Source organism: Rousettus aegyptiacus, unplaced genomic scaffold (genome assembly GCF_014176215.1).
Source record: "Rousettus aegyptiacus isolate mRouAeg1 unplaced genomic scaffold, mRouAeg1.p scaffold_m13_p_2, whole genome shotgun sequence".
In the NCBI taxonomy this organism is placed as follows: Eukaryota; Metazoa; Chordata; class Mammalia; order Chiroptera; family Pteropodidae; genus Rousettus; species Rousettus aegyptiacus.
In genome coordinates, this window is record NW_023416295.1 from 5302810 (window position 1) to 5318166 (window position 15357).

The window sequence follows — 15357 nt, forward strand, 5'->3', positions numbered from 1 at the left end:
CTTGTCCGCCAGCACCTCGGCGTGAGCCCAGTGAGACCCACGTCGGACTTCGCGCCTGCAGAACTGTAAGACAGATTTGTGTGGTTTTAAGCCACGAAGTTTTGGCAACGGGTTACAGCAGCGATGGGAAACTAATATGCCACGACAGCCCGGCTGGTCCAGAGAGAACATTACAGAGCTGCCGTAGAATTTTAAAAATTTTTTGTAACAGTTTTAGTGAGCTATAATTCATATATCATACAATTCACCATTTAAAGTGTACAATTCACCATAGGATTTTAGAGTTGTTTTACCACCTCTGGAAATAGTCTGCACCTTCTAACTTCTGAAATATCCATTATTAACCAGTTCCAGTACGTCTCCGGAGGCCTTTATAAAATATGTTTTGCATCTTATCAGTGGCCGTTATAGAAACGGCTGATATCGACTAGCTCATCCATGTCCAGTTGTGCTTCCTGATTCAGAGGTCGAGTGTCAGGTGAAAGGAAGTGAACTTGTCATTAGCTTAACAGCTGGCAGCAGAAGCCCTCCCGGGAGAGGGGCTGTCTGCGAACAGAAAACCACCCTGACACGCTGGGGGCAAGGTGACACTTGAGAACAGGGAAGGTGACAGGCAACCAGTCGCCGGGGCTGGCCGAGCCATTCTGCCTGAGACAGGGAGGGAACTCGCGGAGCTCCAGAGACGGGGAGAGAATGGAGGAGGAGGGACCGGCAGGATGGGGGGAGCTGGAGGACGAGGGGCACCGACAAAGCGACATCGAAGGGTCAGTCGGACGTTGCCTCTGCTGAGATGCGGATCCTCCTCGCTCGTGGATGAGGTTTCGTGGGCCGGGGGAATAAGGAAAGGCCTGAGTCGTACGCTTGGCAGTGACCGGGGAAGCAGCCCTCCTCCCCGCCTCCTCGTGCTGCAGGAATCTTGTGCGGGACTCCTCAGAAGCTCCTCTGGGCATGGAGTGGGCCCCCAGCTGAGCTTCTATCAAGACCAGGGGCCAAGACACACCCCTCCGGACCCATGCGACCCATGCGTGCCAAGCTCGCACGTGCTCGTATACAGATGGGGAAGGTCTATAACGATCTAAAAGGTCACACAGCGTTTTGCCTGACTTGAGCCAATAATTTGTGTCCATTTCAAAAAAAAAAAAAAAAAAGAGTGCAATGTTTTAAATCACCAAATAACTTGTGTCCTCCAAGCTGCCTTTCGTGTTCTGGACCAGGGGACAGACGTTGAGGTCTCCACTCCTCTATTATTTATTACCGACCACATGACCCCTGAGACCGCCCCCCCCACAAGGGCCGGGGTGTGACTTGGGTTGGCCACACTGCCCTGGGGGCCTGGAAGGCACCAGGTCCTGCAGCAACTGGCCACGGGCTCAGGGGCACAGAAGGCAGGAGCGGAGTCTGGCTCGTCTCCCACTGGGGGCACCCATGGGGTGGGGCTCACACTGCCCATGCCCCAGACCAGGCTGACCCAGGACACCCAGTCAGACTTGTTTCAAGGCAAATTTCCCAGAAGCCCGACAGCGAAGGCCCTCTGTTTCTCTCTGGGCTTCTCCGAGGGGTTGGGCAGCTTTTTCTTTCTAAACTTTGAAACACGAGGGTCTGATCGCATCCGCTTTGCCCGAGCCATTGCCACCTTTCCTTCTCCAAGATCAGAGTCCTCTTTTGCCTGTCCCTCTCTTCCTCAATGCGGACTCACTCTAGAGACACAGGTGTCCTTTCCTGCTTTCTTAAGGTGGCAGGGGTGGCCCTCCATGAGTCCAAAAAGGCTTTCTAGCATCTTCTTAAGAAAAAGAGGAACAGAATATAAACTTAACTTCTGAGGGCACCCAGACATTCCTATAATTCTAAGTTTAATTTTCAGGAAAGATAGTGAATATCTTTGTGTCCTTTAAACTGTAGTGTGTATTTATTTAATTATCTGCTTTTTATATTATTTGGATTAGTTAAAACATTGGCGGCACGGTCATATATTTTGTACTTAAACTAGCACAAAGTATATCTTATCATATGTCAAAAATAAATTTAGAATCTCAGCTCCATACTGACAGAGATTAGTGCCTGTCTCGCTCACCTCTGCATTCCCAGTATTGGGAAAAGTGCCCGTCGCATAGTAGGCACTCAACGCATATTTCCTGAAGAAGTGGATTAACCAGTTAATTAATTTCACGAATTTAAAATACATTAAAATATCTTCGGCACTATAACTCACGGCTTCCTTGAAATACTAAAGGAGTAATATAGTGCAGTCATTTTCACACTTTTTAAGATATTTAATCTATCAAACATGTCTTCCCTTAAATGAATTTAATGTTTTATTAAGAAACAAGATTGGAGAATTCCTATGGCATTAAATTTATCTTTTCTAAAATGACAGTATAATATATTAGCATTGATAATTCTAAAACGTTTGAACTGATGGAAATTCACTGGAGAAAAGGCTTGCTGTACTGGCTCTAAGACAGCTATGGGGTAATAAACATTGAGAAAACTACAAGTTAACCCCTGACTTGACCATTTACTATCTCAGTGACATGGGGAAAGTAACTTCAGTGAACCTAGGACTCCCTCATTTATTCAATCAGTGTAATAACGCCTCCCCCTACTCCTTCCTCCTTTGCTATGAAGCAAATGGGATCACACATGAGAACGCTTTGCAAAAACACCACTCAAAACTCAGCGTCCTAAAGAACACAAGTGGATGTCTGGTTCTGCGTGCCACAGATAGATTATCTTAATTTTTTAAAAGTCAACAAGACAGTTAACGATAGTCAGATAACTAATGCAAGTGTTACCGTTTGTATTTCTCTGAACTCTACTGCTTATGTTCATGGGCCATTTGGATTTCATCCTCAGCCAAGGACCTGTTTTTATTCTTTACCTGTTTTCCTCTTGGATACTTGCCTACTAATTAATTTTTGGTAGCTTTTTATCTATTTAACATATTTCCCCATCGCCTGTCATGGATGTTACAATTATTTTCCCCAGACGATTTTATTGGCCAGATGGACATTTTAGATTTTTATCAATCAAATTTTTTTATCAATCTTCCATTTTATGTGTATATTGGCTTTTATTTAATGCTTAAAGAGAGCTCTCTAATGTTATAAAACATTTTTGCATGTATTTTCCTTCTTCGATAGATTTATTTTTGTATTTCACCCATCTGTCATCTATTTCAACATGAAATAAGTAGAGAATCTATCCTCATTTTCTCCCGATGACGAGGCAGTCGTCGCAAAGCCATTTATTGGCTCACCTGTACTTTCTAGACTAACCTCAACTGCCACCTTTTTCATCTATGAAATTCCCACTTGAACTTGGAGTCAGATCGCGCCTCTGTTCCATTCCGTCGATTGGTCTGTTTATTCCTATGCCGGCATGACACTATCTTGATTATAGAGCTGCCATAAGTGGTTTTAATAGCTGATAGGAATGAATCTCAGACATCAAGCCAAGGGAAAGAAGGTGGACGCAAAAGAGGACTTTGCGTAAGAGTCCACTGAGATGAAATTCTAGAGCAGGTGAAACTGATCTGTAGTGACAGAAAACAGATCAGTGGTTGTGGGGGAGGGGTTGGGGAAAGATTGACTGTACAGGGGCTTCGGGGAACCTTCTGGGGAGATGGAAATCTACTTTTTGACCAATTTGGTGGTCACAAGAGGGTATATACATTTAACAAAACTCTTCGAATTGCCTACTTAAAATGTATTTATTAATTATATTGTATGTAAATTATACCTCAATTAAAAATATCTGATAAGTAAAGTCTCCTCTTTTGTTCCTTGCTGCTTCCAAAAATTGTTTTTCTATGCCTATAAAATTATTCTTCCAGATGAATTTTAACATGCTTTTATAAAATTTTTTAAAATTACATCAGGCTCTGGATAGAAATTATGTTAGATTCTTATCAATTTGGGTAGAACTGACACTTTTATATTAAGACTTTCCATCCACAAAGGGGATACGTCTCTTCATTTATTCAAGTCTTCTTTAGTAAAAGTTTTGTCATTTGGTAAAAGTTTGTCGCTTATGGCATTCACGTGCCATACACATTTCTTATGAAGCTATTTTAGAATATATTTTATATATGGTTGCTATTGTTGAAGGACTCTTTAAAGAATTTCCTAACTCATTTCTGATATATGAAAAGGTTCCTGATTTTTGCTGACTTTGTATCTCGCCACACTGCATAAGTTTCTTACTGTTTTGATACTCTATTAAGCTGATTTTATTTTTTAGGTGGATAATTGTGTTATCTAAAAATCACCATGATTTATTGTTTATTTTATAATTTATACCCTGACTTCCTTTTTCTTACCCAATCCCTTCATCTGAAACATCTAGAGCTTTCAAATACTTGCCATAATAGTGGGCATTTCTCTTTTGTTCTTGATTTAATGAAGTTGCCTCTGTTTTTTTTCTTGATGAAATATTACAGTGTTTGCTGTTGCTTTCTGATAAATATGTTAAGGAATCACCCTCCTACTTGAGAGATTCTGAGCATCTTGGTCAGATATGGATGTTGAATTATATCCAGTGTCTTCCAGTGACTCTCAATGTTGACTTCACGTTAGAATCACCTAGAATCTTTTAAAGATGTTAGTGCCTGGGTGCCCTCTCATCTAAATTCTGATTTAATTGGTCTGGGTGGAGCCTAGGCATCTGCATTTTTAAAGCTCTCTTGATAATTATAACATCTGCCAGGAACTATTGAGCTAGAGCTTTGCTTCCGAACCTTTACTATGTGTGCAAACTACCTGGGGATCTTGCCGAAATGCAGGTTGTGGTTCAGATGATGTGGAGCGGGTGGGGCTCGAGAGTCTGCCTGTCTTTCCTGAAAGTGGGGTCCTTAAGCAGCAGTGTGCACCACCTAGGAACTCGTTAGAAATGCACCTTGTCCCAGACATACCAAGTCAATATCTGCATTTTTACGGGAGCCCTGGGCAATTCTTCCATGTTTCAAAGTTTGAGCAGCACTGAAGATCATTATATATAAAGGTTTTTTTATCCTATTAATGCGATAAATTACAAGACTACATTTTCCAAATTTTTAACTACTCTTATACTCATATAATAAAACTGTGGCTTAATACACTGATGTTAATTAAAATATCAGTATATTTTATTTAGGATTTTTATACCAATATTCAGAAGTAAGAAAGATTGATTCGCATAATTTTTTATGCTGAATTGTCAGGTTTTGGTAGCAGGGGCTGCCTCAGGGGTTATTTCTCCATATTTATTCCCAATTATGTGGATTTTTCTTTGTAAAACTGGCCAGAAGTTTTCCTAGTTTGTCAATTTTTTTCCAAGGAATGAGCTTCTTTTTTCCCCTTTATTCTATGTTGACTTCCTATGTATCCTAAAGTCTGTTTTTGGAAAAAACGAATGTATTGGAACCATCTCTTTTTTAACCATTTCACCCTATTTTAATCATTGTAGCTCTATGAAGCATTTTAGTGTCTCTTATCAAGAGATTTTGATAAATCCACTGAGCATTTTGAAACTTTCCTTTTCTCTAACTTCCTCACTCCCTCCAGGCACCTGGTAGAATGTCAGGAGACGATGACATCACGTCGAAAGATTTCAGTAGGTGCCGCTCAGTGGCTGGTAGCCGCTCACTGCGTAGGTACGAGGGCCTCCAATCTTTCAGGCCTGAAACACATTTACCTTAATAAACGTCTTTACCACATGCCGAGAAATCCTGAAAAAGCCTGGGGGTCCTGGGGCCAACCCGGCCAGGAACTCTCTGTTCTATCTTCCATCTTAATAATGAGACACTGACTGCCTGCTAAAAGATGCACAATTTATTTTAAATATATATGAATGGGATGATTGCTTAAAAAGAGCTCCAGCCAGTTAAATTTAGGCAACTGCAATAAAACTCTCCTCCGACACATCCTCTGGCTGCGGGCCCCAGAGGGGCTGCAGCTTCTCAGCACTGAACGGGAGGCTGGTCTTGCGCCTTCCTGGGGTGGGTTTGATGTCAAGAGGACTTCCTCTATTATTTGAGTGATCTGCTTCTAGACAGTTAGGAAAAGTTTTATTCGGTAAAATATTTCCAGAGAACCATCGTGCAAAAAACCCCAAGCGGCTACTCCTTCCCTTTGCCATGAGCAGGCAGGTGCTCTCTGCCCCGGTGCTTTGAATGTGTTCACGTCTTGACGTGCACCTGCCAGGGAGAAAAGGGCCGGGAAGAGCCCTAAGCTGAGTCAGGCATTCCGTGAGGGCTTGACCAGGCCTCCTTCCGCGGGCTCTGGGCGCGGGTGACAAACTTGGCCCGACGTCCAGGTCAGTCTTGTCAAACGCCAAAGCTGCCTGGTCTCTTCCCTTTGTCTCGGTCGCTCCTTAGTGGGCTTCCCTCCCCTCCCCCCCCCCCCCCCCCCCCCCCCCCCCGGCTTTCCACTTTCCACGTCCTCTCCTCTGCACTGGGAGTGGCCCAGGTCCTGATCGCCAGAGGATGGACCAGGAAGGGTGCACACCGGTGGCGCACGGGTGACACCGGGCAGCTGGGACTGCCCGTTGGCGGGACCTGGGTTAGGAGCGGGTAGGGCTGCGCCAGACACTCCTCTGACACAGAGGGACGGGGGTACCCCGGGATGAGGCACTGAGGAGTCAAATTGGTGGAGAAGAAAAGGCACTTTGAGAGGGGAGCAGCTTCGCGGAGCCTCGCGTGATGGACAAGTGGGGCTCGCTCGGTTGGTCGTGTTCATGACGCTCGGGGCTTAGGTGGAGGGGTCGGGGCGGGAATGTGCACGCGGTTAAGCGAGGCTGGAACGCGAGGTTTGGGGGTCGGGGGAAGAGGGAGATGGCGCTGAAGACCCGGGAGCAGCAGTTCCGGCCAGAAGAGCCTTCACCGCAGAGCCGGCGACGGTGACCTAACCACCCGGCGCCTGCCGGGCACAGGAGCGGATTGCGAGGCCGCTGCACCTGGCTCTTCGCTTGAGCTCCGGTGGCTGAGAGCTGCAGGCCCGCGTCTCTCCCTCCGGGGCCGGGGCCCCCCGGGGGCTGCTCTTCCCGCGGCGAGCAGATTTGTCCCCTCTGCTCAGCGTCCGGTGACCGCAGCGACGGCGCGGCCAGGCCTTCTAGACCCTTCCATCGCGCGTCCGCGTGTCCGCGCTGCGCATCTCACACATCTCCTGCCGCGGGTCCTTTCCCTTCCACAGCCGTCAGGTGTGGGGGAGGCGAAGCCACCTGAACATCCAAGACGCCAGATGGCTAGAGCTGGAGGAGACCTTGGGCATCAGCCCGAACGACCGTCTCCGGCAGAACAGGGGGGTCGCCGAGGGCCTTCCAGACTAGAGGACTCGCAGAGGCGGGGGGTGGGGGGGGGTCGCGGCCTCCAGACCGTCTTCCTCTCATCAGGCTGCGTGCGGACCCGCCATCCAGGCGCTCGAGTCCTAGAGGAAGGTGGGTTATCGCTGGCGGCGACCGGACCGGTGCGCCCTACGGGGCCTGGATCTGGGGCGCGCGCAGGGGTCTCACTCTGGGGACACTGGGACTATTTCGGGGGGTGCCTGGAACAGGAAGTAACCGTGAGACCCAAGCAGGAGGAGGAAGAGACCAGGAGAAGGCAGCTTTTAGAATTTACAAAATAAACAAAAGGGCGGGAAGCGGTAACGGCCCTTGAGGCTTTCTCAGAAGCGCGGAGCTGAGGGGAGCTGAAAGAGCTGCGAACAGCATCCTGGTCCCACTTCAGCTCCTGCCTGGCGAGGGACTTGGTTCCCGCGGTCCCCAGGACCCCAGGACGTCTTCTGTTCCATCCCTGACTGTCTCTGACGCGGACTGGCCTGTGTGCGGCACCAGGTGTGGAGCCTGACCACAGCTGGCTCTAGTGTGACGGGCCACCTGCCATTCTAAGGTGACCTCATCCCATCCCCTTGACTTTTTAATATGCAATTTACGCCACTTCTCAGAAATTTGGGTAATGATTTATTGGCTTTTTTCTTGCATTATTCTGCAGTGTGAGGGTTTTCTCTTTGTTCAGGGCCTTGATAACTGTTCTTTATAGGTGCTTGTAAATGTATCTACTAAAGGAGTGTTTAGAAAATAGCGCTTTCTTATTTCCACCATGCCGGCCATATTTCACCATTGGCCAAAGGATTCCCTCCCACCCCCCTGGATCTCCCACAGCTACCTTTGAAAAGCCAATGCAGAATCAGGGGCCGATGACTAAGTGGCGCTGGCAGGAACGGACCTGCATTTGCGACTTGCCTCTGACACCGAACAGCTGTATGACATTGGGCAAAACAGGGGACCGTACTCCAGCCAGTGCCAGGAGCAGCCAGGAACTCTGCTCTAAGGGGAATGCCACTCCCTCTGTCCCTTCTGAAAGGAGCGAGTCCTAGTAGGGGTGGCTGTGTTCCATGCCAGGCCGGCCACAGCTGTGGGCCAGGTAGGCATCTGACCTGTGAGTGCTGGGCATGATAGGAGGGTGGAAACTAGTTAGGCCAATCAGATTCCCTTTCAGAAATCTGAACTGGGAAGAACTAGGAGCCAATCCTGCAGCTGGGAGACAGGTGGGTGGGGACCGGCCGGGAAGCCTGGCAGGGCAGCCAGGACAGAGGGCAGAGTACCTGGTCCTCGAGCGGACTTGAATCCACAATAGTTCATCTCCGAGGGCGGGCACACGGTGTTTCCTGTGGTGCTGCGGGACACCTCTCTGTCCTCTTACAGAAGAAAACAGGTGACTCGCCTGTCTTGCCTGCAGTGCGGGAGGGGAACGAAGGAGGCCCACTGCACATCAGCAAGGAAAGAAATCTTGACTCAGCTCTGCCCCCCCTGGGAGCTTGTGGAGAAGGGAGAAAGACAGCAGGAAGGGTAATGCCTCCGGCAGATCTCCAGTGTAGGATAAAGCGGCCCTCTATGTAGCAGAGAATATTATTGGGTTCAGGGTGCCCGGGGAGGCCCAGAATGCAGTGTGGGGGACAGTTAAACTGTTTGGCATAATGAGGGGGCTGAGTTTGAAGGGAGGCCCCCCAGTATGGAATCAGGGCGTGTTGGAGGGCCCCTCCTCAGATGCTCAGGGGCTGCAGGCTGTCAAGAGATGGACAGGGAAGTTCTGGTGAGGCAGACCTGGAGGATTAGGACTGAAAATATTCACAGTGGAACAGTTTGCATGGCTACGAGGTAAACCCCTCTCACCATCCAAAGCTTTCGGTAAAATAGTACAAAGCTGCCATTTAAAAGCACCCCCAGAAGACGGGGTGCCTGGGGCTTTCTGGATCACTCGATGGACACTCACTACCTGAGGCAGCGGAGTGAGCCTCTCGTTCCTGGGAGCAAAAGCACCTGCCACAGGGCCTTCCCCCAGCGGGCTGCAAGCTCTGGGGGAAGTGTCCACTGAGTGCCCGGCACGGCGCCTGGCAGGGTAGGTGCCCAGGGCACAGTGTCATTCAGAAGTTAACAGTACCAGCTCCAAGTACCCACGGAAGGGAACAGGCAGCAGATGCAAAAACAAGACAGCTTCTGATCCAGACGAGCAAAAGCCTTGTTGGCCTCACAGCCGAGAGGGCACGTGCATTTGCCACGTCTACATGACAATGTCTACAGGCTCCTACTAGCAGGAAGTCCAGTAGTCCCATCTTGAGGACCTCCCTAATACCCACCCCCAGATAAAGAGAGTCAGGCGCCATCTTTGCCTCTGATGGTGCCACCCAGTGCCACTGATGAAAATGGGTACCCAAGGCTGCGGGATGCCGTGGACCTGCAGCCATGCTTCTGCTGGTCCTGACCCAAGGGTTCTCCTCTTTCGGGTTCCAAGGCCTGCGTTTCCTTAGGTCATCTTCACGAGCTTGGGATTCTCCCCAAACCTCGGGGTGGCTGAGCCTTGACATCCCAGACCCAGCCCACTCTGTGCCAGAGCAGCAGAGCCCTGTGCCCAGGCATCCTTGGCCGAGCCCACTAGAGGACCCCACAGGCCCCCTTTACTTCAGAACTCAGGAAGAAGGGGCTGGGGTCTGAGTTCTTTGCTCCCTGGGGGCTCTGGGTTTGCTCGCGCCAGAACTCCGCACGCCAGGAAGGCCAGCGCCTGCTCAGCTGGAAAATGGGAGCCCCTCTGCTTCCACTGCAAAACAAAGGGGCCCCTGTGACTCTCAGCAGGCTCCAAGATGGCCTTCTGTCTCGCTTGTTCAAGAAAGCAGCTGGGAGCCTTTTCCTTTCTATTAAAAAAAAAAAATGCTGCGTGTTACATTGAGTTGAGGGGAATAGATGATGAGCCCTTGGGAAGATATTAATTTCCACTTTGTTACAAAAACATACAGGCAGACTGCTGAGAATCTGATCCCCTCATTTTGCTTGTAAAACATGTTTTGTATTAGTTCATTCCTTTTTCCAGAGTATATTAATTTGCATTTGCTTTTTTTTAGAATTTGGCTAATAGCTTATTAATGTTTTTTTTAAGATAGACTGTAAGAGAGCTTTCCCTTCATATAAACATAATGTTAAATCCTCTGAAGAACCGGCCTGAACCGAGCATAGCCAGTCTCCTTTCTCTGGGCCCACACTGGCCACCTGTGCCCCTAGTCCACCCAGCTCGGGGTACCTGACCCCAAAGCTCTGGCCCAAGAGCAGGCAAAACCAAGGATTCGCCCTTTTCTCCATCACAGTGGAATTTTTTAAAAATTTGTTTTTCCTAAAAGCAAGCAAGCCAGAGGGAAAGGAAGACGCTAGAAGCAGCTGAGACAAGATGGATTTACAAAGCAAGGCTCTGCACCCCATGACAGGTGCACTCACCGCTCACCTGGAGCTTTGCCCTTCCTTTCCCTGTCCTGGGGTCTGCTGGGTGCTTTCCTGATTTTGAGCATTCTCTACCCCACCCCAGGTACTTCCCGGGGTTCTGATTGGGGCTAAAACTCCAGTCAGGAGCCCATGGCTGCGGAGTCAATAGAACCCCCTGCCCCAAGGCCACCTGCCCGCAGGTATCTACTGAGAAGAAAGAGGTAGGCTGCCTGGCAGGACCTGGGCCCCTTCCTCCTTCCTGTCCCACATTGCCCCACTCTGCAGATGGGCCATTTCCTCCCAGGTGTTATTGATTAAGTTTATCAGTTCTCTTTCTACTTTTCCTCCATTTTGTTTAAATTTATTACTTCCTTTTTCTCCTTTCTCTTGGTTTGTAACTCAAAGGGAACAAAGTTCATCAAGTATCAACTTGATTTATTGTTTCTCTTTTTTTCCCCTCTCTAATATAAGCACTGGGAGCAATAAATCTCCGCTAAGTACTGCACTGGCAGCAGCCCAGAAGTTGAGATATGTCACTTTCTTGGTTTTGTTCTTTAAATATTCTGTGGAGTCCTCGACATCTTCCCTAACAAAAGGTTTATTTAAGAAAGGATCTGCTCTGCCGAAGGGAATAAGAAACAGCTGAGAAAGAGGTTCAACCAGAGGAAGGAAGAGGAGGGAGGTAAAATGATCATTTGTCGATAATGTGATTTTATTCCTAAAATAATCAAATGAAAAACTCTCAGGATTAATAAGCGTTTAGTCGGAGTGAATGGATACAAAACAAACATTCGCGAATTCATTCCTTTCCTCTGTACCAGAAATTAGAAAATAAAAGGGTGGGGGAAGCCATGCTAGGGAGCCACACGCAAGCGAGAGACCCCGGAAGCTCGTTTAACAGTAAATATGCAGCAACGACATGAAAACAGAGTTTAAAGACAATAGAGACATCGTGCTCATGGTAAGATTCAATGTCGTGATTTCTTTTGAAATTTATTACTTTAAATATATATATATAAAGTAATGTCAATCAAAATCTCAACAGGAATTTTTGGGAAACATGCCCAAAGGATTCCGAAGCACATCTGGAAAAATAAAGAGACAATTTTCTCCACCTCTTCTCCTGGGGAGGCGAGGTCTGGGCTGGTGAGGGGTACACATGGCAGGGTGTGAGGCAGGCAGGGAGCAGACAGGGACAGAGGTCGGGCCGCCAGCGGGAGCCTGTCAGTTCCTGGGCTTTCCGAGTGGTCCCAGGGCAACCCCCAGGCATGAGCTGCGGGGAGGATGTGAGCTCGTTTCAGTCTTACGTCAGATATTCACTGATCATCAGGCGCAAATGTAGGAACCAGGGATGGGGAGGTGGACCAGACAACGCCCCTGCCCTCCGAACTGATGTCAGCTGGGGAGGCAGATGGTAACAAGGAACCTCATGTCATCACATTACGGCTGTGAGGACCAAAGAAATGCACTTTGAGCCAGAGCAGCCGGCTGGGGACAGTTGCTGTGGGATGGTGCAGGACGAGGGTACCTCCAGGCCTGGGTCCTCGGGAAGAAGAGGAGGCGCCAGGCAGGGGGGTGCATCCCAGATGGCAGCACCTCCCCCTGCTGCACGCTCTTTTTACAGAAGCCTCCTCGCCCCGAGGGCATGGCTCCGCACCAAGTGCCTGTGCCGCGCCCGGTTAGCGAGACACCTGGCCAGCGGCAGCCAGACCCCCGTTTCTCTCTCCAAGAATTTGAAATCCAGCACAGGAGAATGGCGTCCTGAGCAACAGCAAGCAAGGAGGGAGGCCCAAAGGGCGGCTGCACAGGCTGCACCCACCTACCACCTGAAGGACGGGGAGCTGAAGGCAGGTGCTGGGGTTCAGAGAGGAACCTGGGCACTGGGGCGGAGAGGAGCAGGGAGGGACCTGACTGTCTCCTGGAGGCACAGATGGAGAAAGACCGAGATGGAGAGACAAAAAGGCAGAGACAAGGACAGAGAGACAGAAAAAGACAGAGAGATGGAAACGGACAGAGAGACCAGAGACAGACTTTCCAGGGCCCCTGACACTCAGCCGTTGGCCTCACAGTGGATTCCATGAGACTCCATCTTCCATCAATTGGTCTCCAAAGGGCCGACTCACCAAACTTAGCTAGTGCACTGATTGTTCACGCATCGTTTTGGGTAATATATTTTTAAAATATTTTTAATAGCTAATAGTTTTCTTTAATATCTTACTAGCATTTATGAATTGTTGAAAACTAGAATTTTAGCCTAGCCTTTTCGACTGTGGTTTATATGACGATGTTCCAAATTTATAACATTTCATATACAAATTTTCAGTTTATAGTGATTTCTTGAATTCCTCTAAAAGTCATTTTCTGTTTTGCCAATATTTAGCATTGTTCAGAATTTCTCTGGACGACCAGTCTGATAAATTTAGCAAACGTACTGACGATGCACTAGACTCGCCGCTCGCTGTTTATAAAACTGATGAGCAATCTGTGTTTTATGGAATAGTTTTAAGAGAATTTGAAAGCGGTTTTGATTTTGTCTTCAGATGGCGTTTTAAGCAATGTTCAGTTTGCCTCTGTCTCTGAGCTGCGAGGAGAGGGGAAGGAGGCAGGAGAACCAGAGCCCGCGCCGGGAAGGGGCTGGGGGAGGCAGGAGAGAGAGTTGTGCAAGGAACAGCAGGGCCGCGCCTGCTGGGTGCCCCGTGAAGGCCTCAGGGCCAAGTGGAGGCCAGAGCAGATGCACAAAGAAAGCCCGACCCGCAGGAGGCCCCGGAGCAAGGGCCAGAGGCCTGCCCCAAGGGGCGAGCCCCTCCTGAGTCCTTTTTCCTTGGGACAGAAAGAACCGAATAAAGCACAAATAAATGGAATACTTACCTAACCCCACGCACATGTGTAACTAGGTTCTTTCTGCTTTTTTTGCCTATTATAATAACGTTATGGTCTACAGGTTTGCTACCCTGAACACGCCCAATCCCGTCTGATCTCAGAAGCTAAGCAGGGTCAGGCCTGGGAGACCAGCTAGGAAGACCAGGTGCTGTAGGCATAAAAAATAAAAAAATAAGGGATTGTAAGCTAAGGTTTTTGCAATCTGTGAGGTCAACCAAGGGTTGTCTGGCCTAAAAGACAAAATTATAAAATAATGATGTTACATTAAATATAATTGGGCATTATGCTTTTACCATGCTTAGAATTATTTTCTTACGATAGAACGCCTAGAAATTAGTGGGTCAGAAAGTTCAAACACCCGTGGCAAACGACCCCCACATTCGGGGGAGAGAGGGTGTGCCAGGGCGGATGAGCAGTGTCTGAGGGAGCCTGTGGGCCTCCACCCTCCAGCCCCACGCAAGGATTTGCTCCTTAAAATCCTGTGGCTTCGTGATCCACGGCACGGGCCATGGGAGGACAGTTCCGATTTTGCTCTCGAAACATGTATGAAGTCTTGCTCCCCAGAAGTAAAGGGCTTATCACCCCTTCGTCCATTCATTCGTGGATCACCTACTATGGGCCAGGTATTTGGCTAGGTGCTTGCATAAGGGTAAATACAAATCAAAGTTCAAAATTCACCTTAGAATCCCCTCGGTGCCAAAAGAACGAGAGAACTTCCCTCCTCTTTATAGCTCCCTTTAGAAAATGTGAAAGTAAAATGTTTTTTCCTGTTTCTTCGAGATGTATGTACATCGTTTTAAAAGTCACTGAGCCTCTTGACAGTTTTGCAGTCCCAGGAAGGCCTTTCTTGGGGGTCTTGAGGCCATCTTCTGGAAATGTAAACGTCTAGAAGGGTGGACCCCTTCTCTCTGTCTCCGTGGGAGTCTAAGCCTAAGTGCTGGGCTCTCGGTGCCATTTCCCGCTTGCTGAAAAGACCTGAGGTATTTTCTCTTTCCTTTGGATAAAAGGATAAAGACAGGTAACATGTGTGTAATGGGTCCTCTCTGCCTGGCTCCACAGAACGGTGAGATTGCCTTGTCTTTGCAAGCTCCCCGGTGGATGCTTGTAAAGCACATGGCAGCCCAGGTCAACGTTTATTCAATGGTAAAACTTTTCCTTCTCCCCTACTTTCGTGGAGAGGTCTTCTGGGTTGGCAGGGGTCTTAGTCCACTCTCGCTGCTGTAATACCACAGAACGGGTGGCTTATCAACAAGAGGAAGTGAGCCCTCACAGTTCTGGGCGCCGGAAGTCCACGATAAGGGTGCAGGAGGTCGGGTTCTGGAGCCGCCCCACCCCTGCTTGCGGACGGCTGACTTTCTGCAGTGTCCTCACACGGTAGAAGGGACAAGCCAGCTCTCCGAGGCCTCTCACCAGGGCACTAATGGTCCAGGCTTTCAGGAGGTGACAGTCTATCAGTTCGAGGCAAGATGCAGTTTAAACATGACAGAAGTAAAAGCATAGTTAGGAACCAGGATGACCCTAAATAGGGGGATTCCTCTTCCCTGGGCCATCCAGGCTTCTTCCCCCAGGGGAGAAGGGCAGGGACCCCTGTTCCTCCTGGGGTTTCTTCTGGGTTGTTAGCAGATAGGAATTGGAAGTATTTCCCAGAATACAGGCAGGTTGGAGACAGAAAGACCAAAAGAAAATGTGGGTGACTGTAAACTGGTGACAGAAGGAATACACTAAGAAGCCAAGGAAAAAATCACAAAGGAAAACATG